The 16,707-nt window shown below is 38.0% G+C and overlaps 1 protein-coding gene across 3 annotated transcripts in view; it reads left to right on the top strand.

The window, feature by feature from the left end:
- CSMD1 (CUB and Sushi multiple domains 1) overlaps window positions 1-16,707 on the top strand; it is a 2,222,584-nt gene that overhangs the window by 278,314 nt on the left and 1,927,563 nt on the right. The window lies entirely within an intron of this gene.

The following is a 16,707-nucleotide window of genomic DNA, read 5'->3' on the forward strand; positions in this document are numbered from 1 at the left end:
AGTTTTTATCATGCCAAGGGCTAAAACCGACATAAAAAACAAGGAGAAGTCTGCTTAGTGAGAGCAAGGACACAGCCCAGGACAATGCATTGCACAAAATGACTATGATTCCCAGGGGCTTGATTTACTGTCTTCTGATTTCCAGGATGGTCAGAGAATCAGTGCAGTTCTGACAGGCTGCTTTCCATTAGTACAAATAAAATGCAACAGTGTTTCAAGACTGAATTTGGCAAAGTTATTCAAAACTTAATAGATTGTAAAAATGAACCACTTGTAAGGGCTTCCTGTTAGGCATTTGCAAGTGAGAATAAGGGCTTGTGGAGCCTACATGCCCAGAGTGGAAAGCTAAGGAAAATCACCAAAGTTTCTAATATACTAACTCCTAAGGTATCTTAATTTAGCATTACATTTTCTGGAATCCAGAGATTCTAGAAAAATTAAATTTTTGGCAGTCTCATAGAGTAGAGGGAGTTCTGCCCATGAAGTCTGATAAATATAAGATATTATGTGTGCTCTGCTACTTAACAGTTCTGTATGGTGGGTCTTGGGCACATTATTTGAATTATCTGAATTTCAGACTCATCATACCCCTCATCAATAAACTGAAGATAAGAATGTGGGCTTGTCATAAGGATTAGCAAGAAAGATGTAAAGCTCTCTATTTAGCAGGCATGCAATGAACATTTCCCACTCCTCCTATTTTCCCTCCTCTATTTCCTCATCTTACTATTATTACGATTAGCAATGGTGCTGCTCCTGTGTTGTTGTTATTTTTATTTTAGGTCCATGAGGAATCTAACATTAGAAGAAAAGTTCAAAATAAAAATACAATACTGAAGTCCACGTGAAAAGATAATGTATACAACTCACATAAGTTAAAAAAAAAAAAAACACGCTATGGAGCACCTGATGGAAGCCAGTGTCAAGTCCTAATAATATTAGAACAACAGCTACGTACTGGCTGTTTATTAGTCCGTCATCCCCCAGAAGCTGGTAAGCTCTGTGCGGGCAGGGATGGATTGCTTTACGTTCACTGTTTTATTCCTCATACTAATCAAAATATTCAATAAAATTTATTGAATGAATTAGTGAACACAGGAATGAATAGATGAATTGAAATTTTATAGTGTGATACATCTGAATGTATCTTTCAAAGACAATCTACCTTATAATAGAAATGTAAATTACCAGGAAAATCTTTGCTATGTAAAAAGAAAATGAAGAAGCACAACAATGATGGATATATGTGTGTATATATAGTCTGTTCCAATACTTGAATAGGAGGTAAATTTTTTACCAGGTAAAAGGAAAGCAATGGCTATCTCAGGAGTGGGGCCATGAGAACGGTGGCCTCCAGCCCAAAGAAAGAGCTGTGTAGCCTGGGCATTGCCTTATTTGGAAGCTGAGAAAGGACTTATTCTACCTTCCACGTCAAGCAGAAGTTGCTTCCGATTTGTAGTTACACTTTAGAGAGCAAAGTGTAAGATATCTTGGCTCTCTGATTCAGGGAAATCAAAAGCCTAGAATAAGCAAGAATAAGTAATACTTAGGTGAAGTTAGTATGTCACCAAACTTGTAGAGTTTCCATATTCTTCTTTTAATGAAGTCATGGACCTAGGACTTAAAAACAAGGAATTACTCTGAAGCTTTTGTGAATGAGTAAAATTATCACAACAGGCAAGAACATTAGCTCTGGTTCACTCAGAGATGACTGAAAACAAAGCCTAACTGGATTCCCGTCACTACTCCTGTTTCTTGAGGTAAAGAGTTGTGCACAGAAGTCAGGAAAATCATCAATCCCCCATCCACTCACTTCCTTTATTCTTAATTCTGATATTCTTTGAACCACTCCACCCATCTCAACCACAGTTTATTCGCAAGCTTATAAAAGATTTTGAGTATGTTTTCATCATCAAAACCCTTTCCATACAGTCTCAAATATTTCTATTGGATCTAAGTTGCTTTTTGATTAATGGGCTATCTCCAGAGTTGTTCTGAGTTTCCTCCAAAGAAAATTTTCTTTTTCTACTTGCCTTTTTTTCTCATCTCTTCCTCATTCTACACAGTGATCATATTCAGTGTTCTGGGAATCTGTCCAATTACTTTCAAATGCTCTGAAAGAATGATAAGAAAAAAGATGATAAAGTTGTCATCCAATTTCTTCTGCTCTGTTGTCCTTATAAGGGTGGTTAAAAACCTGAAAATGGTAGCAACTATATTCTGAAGCATGTGGTTTAGAATCTGAATTTTAGAAATGATTTTTCATGCATTTGCCCTGCAATACATGTATAAAATACAGCATATTAAAATACTGAAATCAGAGGTTTGGCTTAAGTTTTAGTTGTTAAGGTTATCACACAGGACTTAAGAAAAAACATGAGTATTTAAGAATAACTGTATCGCTGTGTGGAAATTCTTATTCTCTTAGATGTTATACATGAATTCAATTTTTTAAGTTGCTTGTACCTTCCCTACAATCTTGTAGGAGGCACTTGTTGTGATCACAGCTTTTAAAAAGCCATTGGTCCTTTAAACAACTGGTGATTCTATTTTTGTATAGATAATCATAGAACTCGTTTTACACAGCCAGTATGTTCCAAGACCTTTCGCATAAGAAAATCATACATAATAGTGAGCCCCATTATTTAACAAATTTTTCTTATACAAGCATACCTATCATACATTTTAATAAATAAGGCAAATAAACACTCTAGTAATAATAACTAAAGAAAATTAATTATAGAAATAATTTTTAAAAATCTTAATTCTCTCTCTCTCTCTGCCTGTATTTTTTTTGATTGCCAGTCGTGTATACCTGAATTTGCATGTGTTGACTTCATGTAAACTGAAGTCCTACTGTATTCATCCCTTCTCACGTGCACAAGGATTATGCTGCTGCATTTTTTTCTCTAACATCAGTAAAACGATCATAATGGCTTCTTGTTAACATAAAAACATGTTGTGATCTTTTTGCATCTTAAAGAAAACTTTACTTTGACCAATATATCCCATCAACAATTGCTCATTTCCCTGCTTTCCTCTGAGTAATACTCTTTGGAAACCTTGTCAATACTTGGTTTCCCCTTTATTTCCTATATAACATTTTTTAAATTAATTAACTATCGTTTCAAATGAGAGAATTAGTAGGTTTGCAGAAAAATAATGAATAAAAGACAAAGTTCCCGTATCTACCCCTATTAATAAATCCTTGCATTAGTGTGGTATATTTGTTATAATAGATGAAAGAACATTGTATTAATTGTATAATTTACTATAGCCCATAATTTACATTAGGGTTCATTGTTTGTATTGCATGGTCCCATGGTTTTTTTGTTTTTTCAAATTTTATTTTGATTTTATATATATATACACACATATATATATAACTTAAAATTTCTCTTTTTAACCACATTCAAACATATAATTCAATGCTGTTAATTGCGTTCACAATGCTGTGCTACCAACAACACAATCCATTACCAAAATTTTTCCATCACACAAAATAGAAACTGTACAATTTTAGCATTAACTCCCCTACTCTATCCCCAACCCAGCCCCTAGTAAATGAGATTCTAATTTTTGACTCTATGGATTTACTTATTCTAATTATTTCATATTTGTGAGATCAAACAATATTTGTCCTTCAGTTTCTGGCTTATTTCACTCAACATGATGTCTTCAAGATTCATCCATGTTGTTACATGTATCAGAGCATCATTCATTTTACAGCTGAATAATATTCCATTGTGTGTGCATACCACATTTTGTTTATCCATTCATTGGTTGATGGACACTTGGGTTGCTTCCATCTTTTGGCAATGTGAATAATGCCACTATAAACATCAATGTGGGAGTATCTGTTCTAGTTCCTGCTTTCATTTTGAATGCTGGGTCACATGATAATTCTATACTTAACTTTCTGAGGAACTGCCAAACTGTCTTCCCATGGGACTGCACCATTTTACATTCCTACCAACATTGAAGAGTGTTCCTATTTCTCCACATCCTCTGCAACCCAGCAATTTTCCTTTTTGTTTTAATAGTAACCATTCTAGTGGGAGGCGGAGGGAAAGGATATGTCATTGTGGTTCTGATTTGCATTTTCCTAATGGCTAATGATGTTGAGCATATTTCCATCTAATTTTTGACCACTTTTAGATCTTCGCTGGAGAGAATCCTAATCAAGTTTTTACCCATTTTAAAACTGGGTTGTTGTCTTTTTGTTGTTGAGATACAGGATTTATTTATATATTCTGTACATTATACATGTATCAGATATTGATTTCCAAATATTTTCTCCCATTGTGTATATTGTCTTTGTACTTTCATGATATACTCCTTTGAAAAATGAATTTTAAATTTTGATGATATCCCATATATCAATTTTTTCTTTTTTTGCTTGATCTTAATGTAAACTCTAAGAAATCATTACCAGAACAAAACTATTAGAACTAATAATGAATTCAGCAAAGTGTCAATGTACAAGATCAACATGCAAAAATCAGTAGTTTTTATACACTATTAATGAACAATCTGAAGAAGAAATTAAGAAAAAAATTCTACTTACAATACCAACTAAAAGAATAATATGTCTAGGAATAAATCTAATTATGGGTATAAAGGACTTGAATGCAGAAAATTGCAAAACATTCCTAAAAGAAATCAAAGAATACCTAAATAAATGGAAGGATATTCCATGTCCATGGGTTGGAAAACTAAACATTGTTAAGATATCAATTCTACCCACAGATGAAACACAATCCTAATTAGTATTCTAAAGCCTTCTTTAAAGAAGGCTTCAATAGAAGTATCAATCATCAAATATGTATTGAAGATTAAGAGGCCCTGAATTTCCAAATCTATCTTGAAAAAGAAGAATGAAGTTGGAGGGCTCACACTTCTTGATCTTAAACTTACTACAAAGCCACAATAACCAAAACATCATGGTTCTGGCCTAAAGACCAACACATAGACCAACAGAATTGAATTGAGAGTTCAGAAATCAACCCTCAGGTTTATGGCGCCTAATTTTTGACAAAGGTGTCAAGTCCACTCAATTGGGTATGAATAGTCTCTTCAACAAATGGTCCTTGGAAAACTGGATGTCCAGATGCAGTAGAATGAAGGTGGACCTCTACCTCACACCATATACAAAAATCAACTCAAAATGGATCTCTTTCTTTCTTGAAGTTACTCAATCAGGTTTCTGTCTCCAGTATTTCCATCAAAACTATCTTTGTCTGGACCACCAATGACCACGTTTCCAGCTATAATGATAATCTCTCTAGTATATTTCCTTCTCAGAGTAATTTGATAGAATCTATGATTCCCTCTTTCTTGAAACAATCTCTTCATTTGTCTTTTGTGACCATATATTTGGCTTCTGAGACCCTTAATTATTCTCCTATCTCATTAGCCACTCGTAAGTTTTCTTTGTAGCATATTTCTCTTTGTACTGAATCTAAATATTGGGGTGATTCTTAAGATTACTACTCATCTCTATCTATGTTCATGCCACATGAGTTTGCCTAGTGCCGTCTATGTACTAACAACCCCCAAATTTATACCTCTCCATGAAGTCCAGCCTTCTGTTTGAACTTTCAAGCAGGAATATAGTAGGTCTAGTAGTCCTCTCAAACTTAAAATGTTCAAAGCCAAATTCTTGTGTTTTACCTACCAAAAATCTTCCCCTTCCCCTCTCTTCTTAACATTAGTAAATATTTTCAGTGGTTTTGTACTAAAGTAGCTTGATAATTTATGTGCCAGAGGACATCCAGTTAGTTTTGTCCAGAAGATGTTTGGAAATCTTAATTGAGCACTTATTTTAAAACTACCACAAATAGAACTTTATAAAATAACCATATGGAAGTATCTTCTACTTATGCAATATTAATTACTTAAGATTTCTTTAAGTTGCTGCATCTTTGAATTATGACTTGGAACAGGAGGCACATGTGATATGGTGAAAGGAACAGAGCTGGATAGAAACATGGAATGTTCTAAGCTAATAATTGGGCAGCCATCAATCCATCCAGTCAGTTAATAACTGTTCATTGAGCAATTAGTATGTGTGAACTCTCTGCTATGTGCTGTTAATTGAATTGGGAAAATATTGATATGGTTTCTGTGCCCAAGGAATTTATGGTGTACAAATTGAAACCCCCTGAATAAATAGACAGTCTTTTAAATAATGTAATTAGTACTAAGTTAAACAAACACATATTTTGAAGGAGAAAATCACAAACCAAACTGGAGACATATCTAATATAAACATTTAATTTAACTGAAAACATGTGCATGCATTTCCATTCACCTAATCCTTTGATGTACGATCACATCCTTTTCTTTTATATGTATATGTGTATTGGAGTTCCACAATGTCACTCTTGCCAAAACCACACAAGAATGCCTTATTCATGTTTTCTATGTAAAGTACAAGATCCTTCTACACCGTTTTCATTTTTCCTCTATTTTTTATCTTTTACACCTACTCCAGGGAAATTATTATACACTGCAAATACTTATGGAGATTTCAAAAGCTCTCAACCAGGAGAACTCTTGTTTTTCTGAAAATTTCCCTTCACATTTAAAGCACTTAATTTAATTACTTAATTACAATTACAAACTTAACTGATATAAACAGATTTAATATGGGAACAGAAGTTTTTTTTGTGTCTTGTTGAGTGGGATACTAGTTAAGGATCAGTCTGTATATTTTACAGAGGGAATAGAGAGCTTTGAAAAATCCAGCCTGTTGGCTAAAGGTAGATTGATAAGAGAGACTTCTGGTGGAAGGAACAGTCATTTGTGGTAGGACCTAAAGCTTGTTTGCCTTACTGAGCAAGTAGAAACCTCTTATGTGACCCTGAATTACTCTATATAAAATCTAGTTTATCAGCTTTCTTTTGTTAGTCTAGTATGTCCCATGGGGATCCCATTTTCCATCCCAATTATCTCATCAAAGTATTCCTTCTGAACATATACACACAGATCCTAAAAGAAATGTGTGCCAGTTTGGAACCATTATATACCCCAGAAAAGCCTTTTTAATCCAGTCTTGTGGGTGCAGACTTATTGTGGGTGGGATCCTTTGATTAGGTTGTTTCCATGGAGATGTGACCCACTCAGTTGTGGATAGGACTTTTTTATTAGATTGTTTCCATGGAGGTGTGACCCTGCTCATTTCAGGTGGGTCTTAATTAGTTTACTGTAGTCCTTAAGAGAGCACAGGGAGAGAGAGAGAGCTCAGAGCCAACACAGACCCAGGCACTTTGAGATGCAGACAGAAAGATGTTTGGAGATGCTAAGCTAGGAGATGAAATCCAGAGTTTGCACCAGAGAAGATAAGAGAGGACCCCCAGATACTTAGAGAGAAATGCCCTGGGAGAAAAAAGCAAGGATGTACAAGAGCTGAGAGAGAGAAGCTAAGACAGCAGCCCAGAGACATTTTGGAGAAAGCCACTGAAACCAGAAGCTAAACCTGGGAGAGAAGGTTCAGCAGAGCCAGCCATGTGCCTTTTCATGTGACAGAAGAACGCTGGATGCCATCAGCCTTTCCTCAGAGAAGGTGTTTAATTAGAGCATTTTCATGGCTTTAGAATTGTAAAATCCAATCCATTTCTGGTATTTTGCATTCTGGCAACTTTGGGAAACCACAACAAAATGTAAGCAAATTCTTTGTTATAGGTCTTTTTATTTCCAGTGCTATCTTTGAAACTCAAACATATTCCAGCAAAGAGAGAATCAGGGAAAATGTCAGAGTGGGAAGCTCCAGGAATCAGCCCTCCACCAGAACAATGAGGAACTGGTAGCAATTGTCTAAATCAACTATTTTGAAACTCTGGAGTGTAGTAGAACACTGTGTACCATCCAGAGAAGAGCAAGAGGAAGAGTCTGGTAAATTGCAGTAAATACAGGTGAATTTTACTCTCCATGCAGCGGTTACCACCCCTTATCCCCCACTCATGGCAAACAGCATTGGGGTCCTCAATCCTGACTTCTGGTACAGCTTCTTGTGCCATGTTGGCATATAAAGACCTAGTTCCCCAAGATGCAGTAAGGGTGTGTGTCTGTGTGTGTGTATGTGGAGCCGGGGGAGGGTTTCAAATGCTAATCACTGCTTTTGATCAACTAATTAAGATTGTTGGGTGTCTGGTTCTGAGGGCATGCATTGTTGTGAACTCACCTCAGGCAGTAGCAGCAGAGGAGACTTAAAGACAGTATCCTTGTTCAAAATTATGGAAAGCAGTTAAAGGGCTGCATTAACAGGGCAAGTGCCAAATCAAGAAAACACAGTTTCAAAAACCATAGAAGAAGCTCCTGGCACCCTTGCTGGCCCCTCCCTTACCTATCTCCCCGCCCCCTGCCCCCACCCCCCCCTCAGGGCAGAGTAGATGGATCTCTGGCTTTGTTCTCCTGGGAAAGACTGACCAAGGGAACTACTTTCTGTCTTTTTTTTTTTTTTTTTTTTTTTTATCTTCATTTTATTGAGATATATTCGTATACCACGCAGTCATACAAAACAAATCGTACTTTCGACTGTTCACAGTACCATTACATAGTTGTACATTCATCACCCAAATCAATCCCTGACACCTTCATTAGCACACACACAAGAATAACAAGAATAATAATTAGAGTGAAAAAGAGCAATTGAAGTAAAAAAGAACATTGGGTACCTTTATCTGTTTGTTTCCTTCCCCTATTTTTCTACTCATCCATCCATAAACTAGACAAAGTGGAGTGTGGTCCTTATGGCTTTCCCAATCCCCTTGTCACCCCTCATAAGCTACATTTTTATACAACTGTGTTCGAGATTCATGGGTTCTGGGTTGTAGTTTGATAGTTTCAGGTATCCACCACCAGCTACCCCAATTCTTTAGAACCTAAAAAGGGTTGTCTAAAGTGTGCGTAAGAGTGCCCACCAGAGTGACCTCTCGGCTCCTTTTGGATTCTCTCTGCCACTGAAGCTTATTTCATTTCCTTTCACATCCCCCTTTTGGTCAAGAAGATGTTCTCCGTCCCACGATGCCAGGTCTACATTCCTCCCCGGGAGTCATATTCCACGTTGCCAGGGAGATTCACTCCCCTGGGTGTCTGATCCCACGTAGGGGGGAGGGCAGTGATTTCACCTTTCAAGTTGGCTTAGCTAGAGAGACAGGGCCACATCTGAGCAACAAAGAGGCATTCGGGAGGAGGCTCTTAGGCACAACCATACGGAGGCCTAGCCTCTCCTTTGCAGCAACCGTCTTCCCAATGGTAAAACCTGTGGTAGAGGGCTCAACCCATCAAACCACCAGTCCCCTATGTCTGTGGTCATGTTAGCAACCATGGAGGTGGGGTAGGCGAATACCCCTGCATTCTCCACAGGCTCCTCAAGGGGGCACTACATCTTTTTTTTTTTTTTCCTTTTTTTTTTTTTTTTAACATTCCCTTCTTTTTTAAATCAACTGTATGAAAAAAAGTTAAAAAGAAAACAAACATACAATAAAAGAACATTTCAAAGAGACCATAACAAGGGAGTAAGAAAAAGACAACTAACCTAAGATAACTGCTTAACTTCCAACATGTTCCTACTTTACCCCAAGAAAGTTACCTAATATAGCAACATTTCTGTGAACTTGCTCCTACTATATCCATCAGAAATTCACAGACCATAGTCATTCTTGGGCATCCCCAGAACGTTAAATAGCTTATCTGTTCTTCTTGGATTATTGTTCCCCCTTCCTTAATTGCTCTCTATTGCTAGTTCCCCTACATTCTACATTATAAGCCATTTGTTTTACATTTTTCAAAGTTCACATTAGTGGTAGCATATAACATTTCTCTTTTTGTGCCTGGCTTATTTCGCTTAGCATTATGTCTTCAAGGTTCATCCATGTTGTCATATGTTTCACGAGATCGTTCCTTCTTACTGCTGCGTAGTATTCCATCGTGTGTATATACCACATTTTATTTATCCACTCATCTGTTGAAGGACATTTGGGTTGTTTCCATATTTTGGCAATTGTGAATAATGCTGCTATGAACATTGGCGTGCAGATATCTGTTCGTGTCACTGCTTTCCGATCTTCCGGGTATATACCGAGAAGTGCAATCGCTGGATCGAATGGTAACTCTATATCTAGTTTTCTAAGGAACTGCCAGACTGACTTCCAGAGTGGCTGAACCATTATACAGTCCCACCAACAGTGAATAAGAGTCCCAATTTCTCCACATCCCCTCCAGCATTTGTAGTTTCCTGTTTGTTTAATGGCAGCCATTCTAACCGGTGTTAGATGGTATCTCATTGTGGTCTTAATTTGCATCTCTCTAATAGCTAGTGAAGCTGAACATTTTTTCATGTGTTTCTTGGCCATTTGTATTTCCTCTTCAGAGAACTGTCTTTTCATATCTTTTGCCCATTTTATAATTGGGCCGACTGTACTATTGTCATTGAGTTGTAGGATTTCTTTATATATGCAAGATATCAGTCTTTTGTCAGATACATGGTTTCCAAAAATTTTTTCCCATTGAGTTGGCTGCCTCTTTACCTTTTTGAGAAATTCGTTTGAGGTGCAGAAACTTCTAAGCTTGAGGAGTTCCCATTTATCTATTTTCTCTTTTGTTGCTTGTGCTTTGGGTGTAAAGTCTAGGAAGTGGCCGCCTAATACAAGGTCTTGAAGATGTTTTCCTACATTATCTTCTAGGAGTTTTATGGTACTTTCTTTTATATTGAGATCTTTGGTCCATTTTGAGTTAATTTTTGTGTAGGGGGTGAGGTAGGGGTCCTCTTTCATTCTTTTGGATATGGATATCCAACTCTCCCAGCCCCATTTGTTGAAAAGACCATTATGACTCAGTTCAGTGACTTTCGGGGCCTTATCAAAGATCAGTTGGCCATAGATCTGAGGGTCTATCTCCGAATTCTCAATTCGATTCCATTGATCTATATGTCTATCTTTGTGCCAGTACCATGCTGTTTTGGCAACTGTGGCTTTATAATAAGCTTCAAAGTCAGGGAGTGTAAGTCCTCCCACTTCGTTTTTCTTTTTTAGAGTGTCTTTAGCAATTCGAGGCATCTTCCCTTTCCAAATAAATTTGATAACTAGCTTTTCCAAGTCTGCAAAGTAGGTTGTTGGAATTTTGATTGGGATTGCATTGAATCTGTAGATGAGTTTGGGTAGAATTGACATCTTAATGACATTTAGCCTTCCTATCCATGAACATGGAATATTTTTCCATCTTTTAAGGTCCCCTTCTATTTCTTTTAGTAGAGTTATGTAGTTTTCTTTGTATAGGTCTTTTACATCTTTGGTTAACTTTATTCCTAGGTACTTGATTTTTTTAGTTGCTATTGAAAATGGTATCTTTTTCTTGAGTGTCTCTTCAGTTTGTTCATTTCTAGCATACAGAAACATTACGGACTTATGTGCATTAACCTTGTATCCCGCTACTTTGCTAAATTTGTTTATTAGCTCTAGTAGCTGTATCGTCGATTTCTCAGGGTTTTCTAGATATAAGATCATATCATCTGCAAACAATGACAGTTTTACTTCTTCTTTTCCAATTTGGATGCCTTTTATTTCTTTGTCTTGCCGGATTGCTCTGGCTAGCACTTCCAGCACAATGTTGAATAACAGTGGTGACAGCGGGCATCCTTGTCTTGTTCCTGATCTTAGAGGGAAGGCTTTCAGTCTCTCACCATTGAGTACTATGCTGGCTGTGGGTTTTTCATATATGCTCTTTATCATGTTGAGGAAGTTTCCCTCAATTCCTACCTTTTGAAGTGTTTTTATCAAAAACGGATGTTGGATTTTGTCAAATGCTTTTTCAGCATCTATTGAGATGATCAATTGATTTTTCCCTTTTGACTTGTTAATGTGTTGTAATACATTGATTGATTTTCTTATGTTGAACCATCCTTGCATGCCTGGAATAAACCCCACTTGGTCATGGTGTATGATTTTTTTAATGTGTCTTTGGATTCGATTTGCAAGTATTTTGTTGAGAATTTTTGCATCTACATTCATTAGGGAGATTGGCTGGTAGTTTTCCTTTTTTGTAGCATCTTTGCCTGGTTTTGGTATTAGATTGATGTTAGCTTCATAAAATGAGTTAGGTAGTGTTCCATTTTCTTCAATGTTTTGAAAGAGTTTGAGTAAGATTGGTGTCAGTTCTTTCTGGAAAGTTTGGTAGAATTCCCCTGTGAAGCCATCTGGCCCTGGGCATTTATTTGTGGGAAGATTTTTGATGACTGATTGGATCTCTTTGCTTGTGATGGGTTGGTTGAGGTCTTCTATTTCTTCTGTGGTCAGTCTAGGTTGTTCATATGTTTCCAGGAAATTGTCCATTTCCTCTACATTATCCAGTTTGTTGCCATACAGTTGTTCATAGTATCCTCTTATAATTTTTTTAATTTCTTCAGGATCTGCAGTTATGTCACCTTTTTCATTCATTATTTTGTTTATATGGGTCTTCTCTCTTTTTGATTTTGTCAGTCTAGCTAGGGGCTTGTCAATCTTGTTGATCTTCTCAAAGAACCAACTTTTGGTGATATTTATCCTCTCTATTGTTTTTTTGTTCTCTATGTCATTTATTTCTGCTTTAATCCTTGTTATTTCTTTTCTTCTACTTGGTTTAGGATTGGTTTGCTGTTCATTTTCTAGCTTCTTCAGTTGATCCATTAGTTCTTTGATTTTGGCTCTTTCTTCCTTTTTAATATATGCGTTTAGTGCTATAAATTTCCCCCTTAGCACTGCTTTTGCTGCATCCCATAGGTTTGGTATGTTGTGTTCTCATTTTCATTCGTCTCTATATATTTAGCAATTTCTCTTGCTATTTCTTCTTTAACCAACTGATTGTTTAGCAGTGTGTTGTTTAACCTCCAGGTATTTGTGGATTTTCTAAGTCTCTGATGGTTATTGACTTCTAATTGTATTCCATTGTGGTCAGAGAATGTGCTTTGAATAATTTCAATCTTTTTAAATTTATTGAGGCTTGTTTTATGTCCCAGCATATGATCTATTCTGGAGAAAGTTCCATGAGCACTAGAAAAGTATGTGTATCCTGGTGATTTGGGATGTAATGTCCTGTATATGTCTGTTAAATCTAATTCATTTATCAGATTGTTTAGGTTTTCAATTTCCTTATTGGTCTTCTGTCTGGTTGATCTATCTATAGGAGAGAGTGATGTGTTGAAGTCTCCCACAATTATTGTGGAAACATCAATTGCTTCCTTTAGTTTTGCCAGTGTTTCTCTCATGTATTTTGTGGCACCTTGGTTGGGTGCATAGACATTTACGATTGTTATTTCTTCTTGCTGAATTGCCCCTTTTATTAGTACGTAGTGGCCTTCTTTGTCTCTCAAAACATCCCTGCATTTAAAGTCTATTTTATCTGAGATTAATATTGCTACACCTGCTTTCTTTTGGCTGTAGCTTGCATGAAATATTTTTTTCCATCCTTTCACTTTCAGTTTCTTTGTGTCCCTGTGTCTAAGATGAGTCTCTTGTATGCAACATATTGATGGTTCATTTTTTTTGATCCATTCTGCGAATCTATATCTTTTAATTGGGGAGTTTAATCCATTTACATTCAACGTTATAACCGTGAAGGCATTTCTTGAATAGGCCATCTTATCCTTTGGTTTATGTTTGTCATAATTTTTCCCCTCTGTCTATTAATATCCTTTATTGTACCCATACCGAATCTCTTTAGTACTGAACCTTTCTCCAAGTCTCTCTGTCCTTTCTTTGTTTCTCTGTCTGTAGGGTTCCCTTGAGTATCTCCAGTAGGGCAGGTCTCTTGTTAGCAAATTCTCTCAGCATTTGTTTGTCTGTGAAAAATTTAAGCTCTCCCTCAAATTTGAAGGAGAGCTTTGCTGGATAAAGTATTCTTGGCTGGAAATTTTTCTCACTCAGAATTTTAAATATATCGTGCCACTGCCTTCTTGCCTCCATGGTGGCTGCTGAGTAGTCACTACTTAGTCTTATGCTGTTTCCTTTGTATGTGGTGAATTGCTTTTCTCTTGCTGCTTTCAGAATTTGCTCCTTCTCTTCTGTGTTTGATAGTGTGATCAGTATATGTCTCGGAGTGTGTTTATTTGGATTTATTCTATTTGGAGTTCGCTGAGCATTTATGATTTGTGTATTTATGTTGTTTAGAAAATTTGGGAAGTTTTCCCCAACAATTTCTTTGAATACTCTTCCTAGACCTTTACCCTTTTCTTCCCCTTCTGGGACACCAATGAGTCTTATATTTGGACCTTTCATATTATCTATCATATCCCTGAGGTCCATTTCGATTTTTTCAATTTTTTTCCCCATTCTTTCTTTTATGTTTTCATTTTCCATTCTGTCATCTTCGAGGTCACTGATTCGTTGTTCAACTTCCTCTAGTCTTGTACTGTGAGTGTCCAGAATCTTTTTAATTTGGTCAACAGTTTCTTTAATTTCCATAAGATCATCCATTTTTTTATTTAGTCTTGCAATGTCTTCTTTATGCTCTTCTAGGGTCTTCTTGATTTCCTTTATCTCCCGTACTATGGTCTCATTGTTCATCTTTAGTTCTTTGAGTAGCTGCTCTAGGTGCTGTGTCTCTTCTGGTCTTTTGGTTTGGGTGCTTGGGCTTGGGTTATCCATATCGTCTGGTTTTTTCATATGCTTTATAATTTTCTGTTGTTTTTGGCCTCGTGGCATTTGCTGAACTTGATAGGGTTCTTTTAGGATTTGTAGACCAATTGAAGTCCTTATCTCTAATTTATCAGATCTACAGCTTCGTGGAGTACACTTTCTCTAACTAACCAGCAGGTGGCGTCCACGAGCCACCTGTTCTCCACAAGCCAGTTCTCCCCTGTTTAGCCTTTTTGGTGAGTGGGGGAGTGAGTCTTGTGGGGTCCAATTGGTGTACCAAGCTTGCCTGGTAGTTGGTGTTGCCTACCCTGTATATGGGGCGTGTTTCTGGGCAGTCAGGGGGGGGGGGTGGCTCTAACAATCAAATCTCCCTGGTGATCCTAGAGTTTTAAAGCTGCTGCAATAGTCTAATCCTTCAGTTCAGTCCTGCCACAGTTTGTCTCTGCCACTGACCCACAAGTCCTTGGTATTGGCGTATGGCTCCTGAGACTTGCAAGTGGGCCCCTCTTCCAGGCCGTGCACCCCGGGTCCTCTGTTGAGGGATGACTGTGCTATGTCACAGGTGAGTGCCGTCCCCCCAGGGCAGTTCTGGGCTGCTGGGCTGTGTAGGGAGGCTCCCAGTCTGCTGAAATGATGGCTGAATGGGGCTTTGTTAATTTACACTGCTCTACCTTCCCAACTCTGGTACTATCAGCTGAGGTTGCAGGGAAGGCTAATGTCCACACCCAGTTTTGTGGTGTGTACCTGTTATTTGAAGCACTTCCGTCACACTGGGTTGTCTGGGGCAGCTCTGGGCTATGGGGCTGGTGATGGGCAGGAGTGTTTCCTGTCCACCAGGATGATGGCTGTGGGCGGACACCCCCCTTTTCTTGGGAAGTTGTGGTGTTTAGTGAATTTTCTCAGCCACTGGATTATTGCGTTTTGTCTCAGAGCTCTCCTAGTTCTGCTCTTGACTTGACCTGCCCAAATAGTAAGTCTTTGAAGCTTTCTGTATTGGGCTTCTTAGAGTAATTGTTTTAGAAAAAGAAAAAAGGATTAAAAAAAACAAAAAAAAAACGGGCCCTCCTCGGAGATCTAATGGGTTATTGAAATGCTAAGAGACAAAGCAACCAGGGCCATTAAGGAAAGGTCCACAGGGCAGAGAGATCAGCTTTTCTTCGGGATTTGCATATGCACCTCAGGGCCCTTCCCCTTTCTATGTTCACCAGAACTCCAAAAATCCTCCGCTTTTATTTTGGAGTTTTTCGTGTTGTTTTTTTTCTATGCCTGTCTCCTTTCTGCTGGGCTGGCTGCTCTCAGATTCTCTGGTGTCTGGTCTCAGTCTATCTATGGTTGGAGTCTGTATCAGTAGAATGAGTTTCCGATAAGAGCAGCCACTGCAGTTCTCCCTTCTCCTTCCCAGAGCTGACAGCCCTCCTCCCCCGGGACTGAGCCTGGCAGGGAGGGGCGCGGGTCCCCTGGCTGCAAAAACTTACAGATTTCGCTGATCTCAGCAGTTCCACGTTTTCATGAGTGTTGTATGAAGTATGCCCAAAGTCAGATTGCTCTGTGGTGTCCAGTCCACGCAGTTCCTGGCTTTCTACCTACTTTCCTGGAGGAGTAACTAAAACATACAGCTCACCAGTCTGCCATCTTGCCCCGCCTCCTTTCCGTCTTGTACACCAGACAGAAGCAGCTTGCGACAGCTAAAGTGCTGTAAGAAACAACTGAGTTTTACAATAGAGTATCTGGGAGGGGAAGGATCTGTTTTATAGGGAGGAAAGGGGGCATTCAAATTCCTGTAAATAGGAGAACATCTGTGGCCAACAGCAAGCACTAGTCCAGGACAAGAAATAAGCAAAGAAAAAACAAGGAAGATCCTGCACTTTGTATTTGCCTTGGGAGTACCTTCTTGATAGAAAAGCTGAGCTCTGAAGGACAGCACCAGCCAATGCAAAGCCAAATTGCAAAGACTGTGAAAGTATTTTTCTGCATTGGTTTTTTTTTTTTGGTTTTGTTAGCTCCTGACACTCAAGAAAATCTCTGTCATATATCACTAGCTGGATACAAACTCAAGAAACAGACAGCTTAGGGACTAAATCTCAGTTACTACTGT

This window comes from Choloepus didactylus, chromosome 20 (assembly GCF_015220235.1).
Source record: "Choloepus didactylus isolate mChoDid1 chromosome 20, mChoDid1.pri, whole genome shotgun sequence".
In the NCBI taxonomy this organism is placed as follows: domain Eukaryota; kingdom Metazoa; phylum Chordata; class Mammalia; order Pilosa; family Megalonychidae; genus Choloepus; species Choloepus didactylus.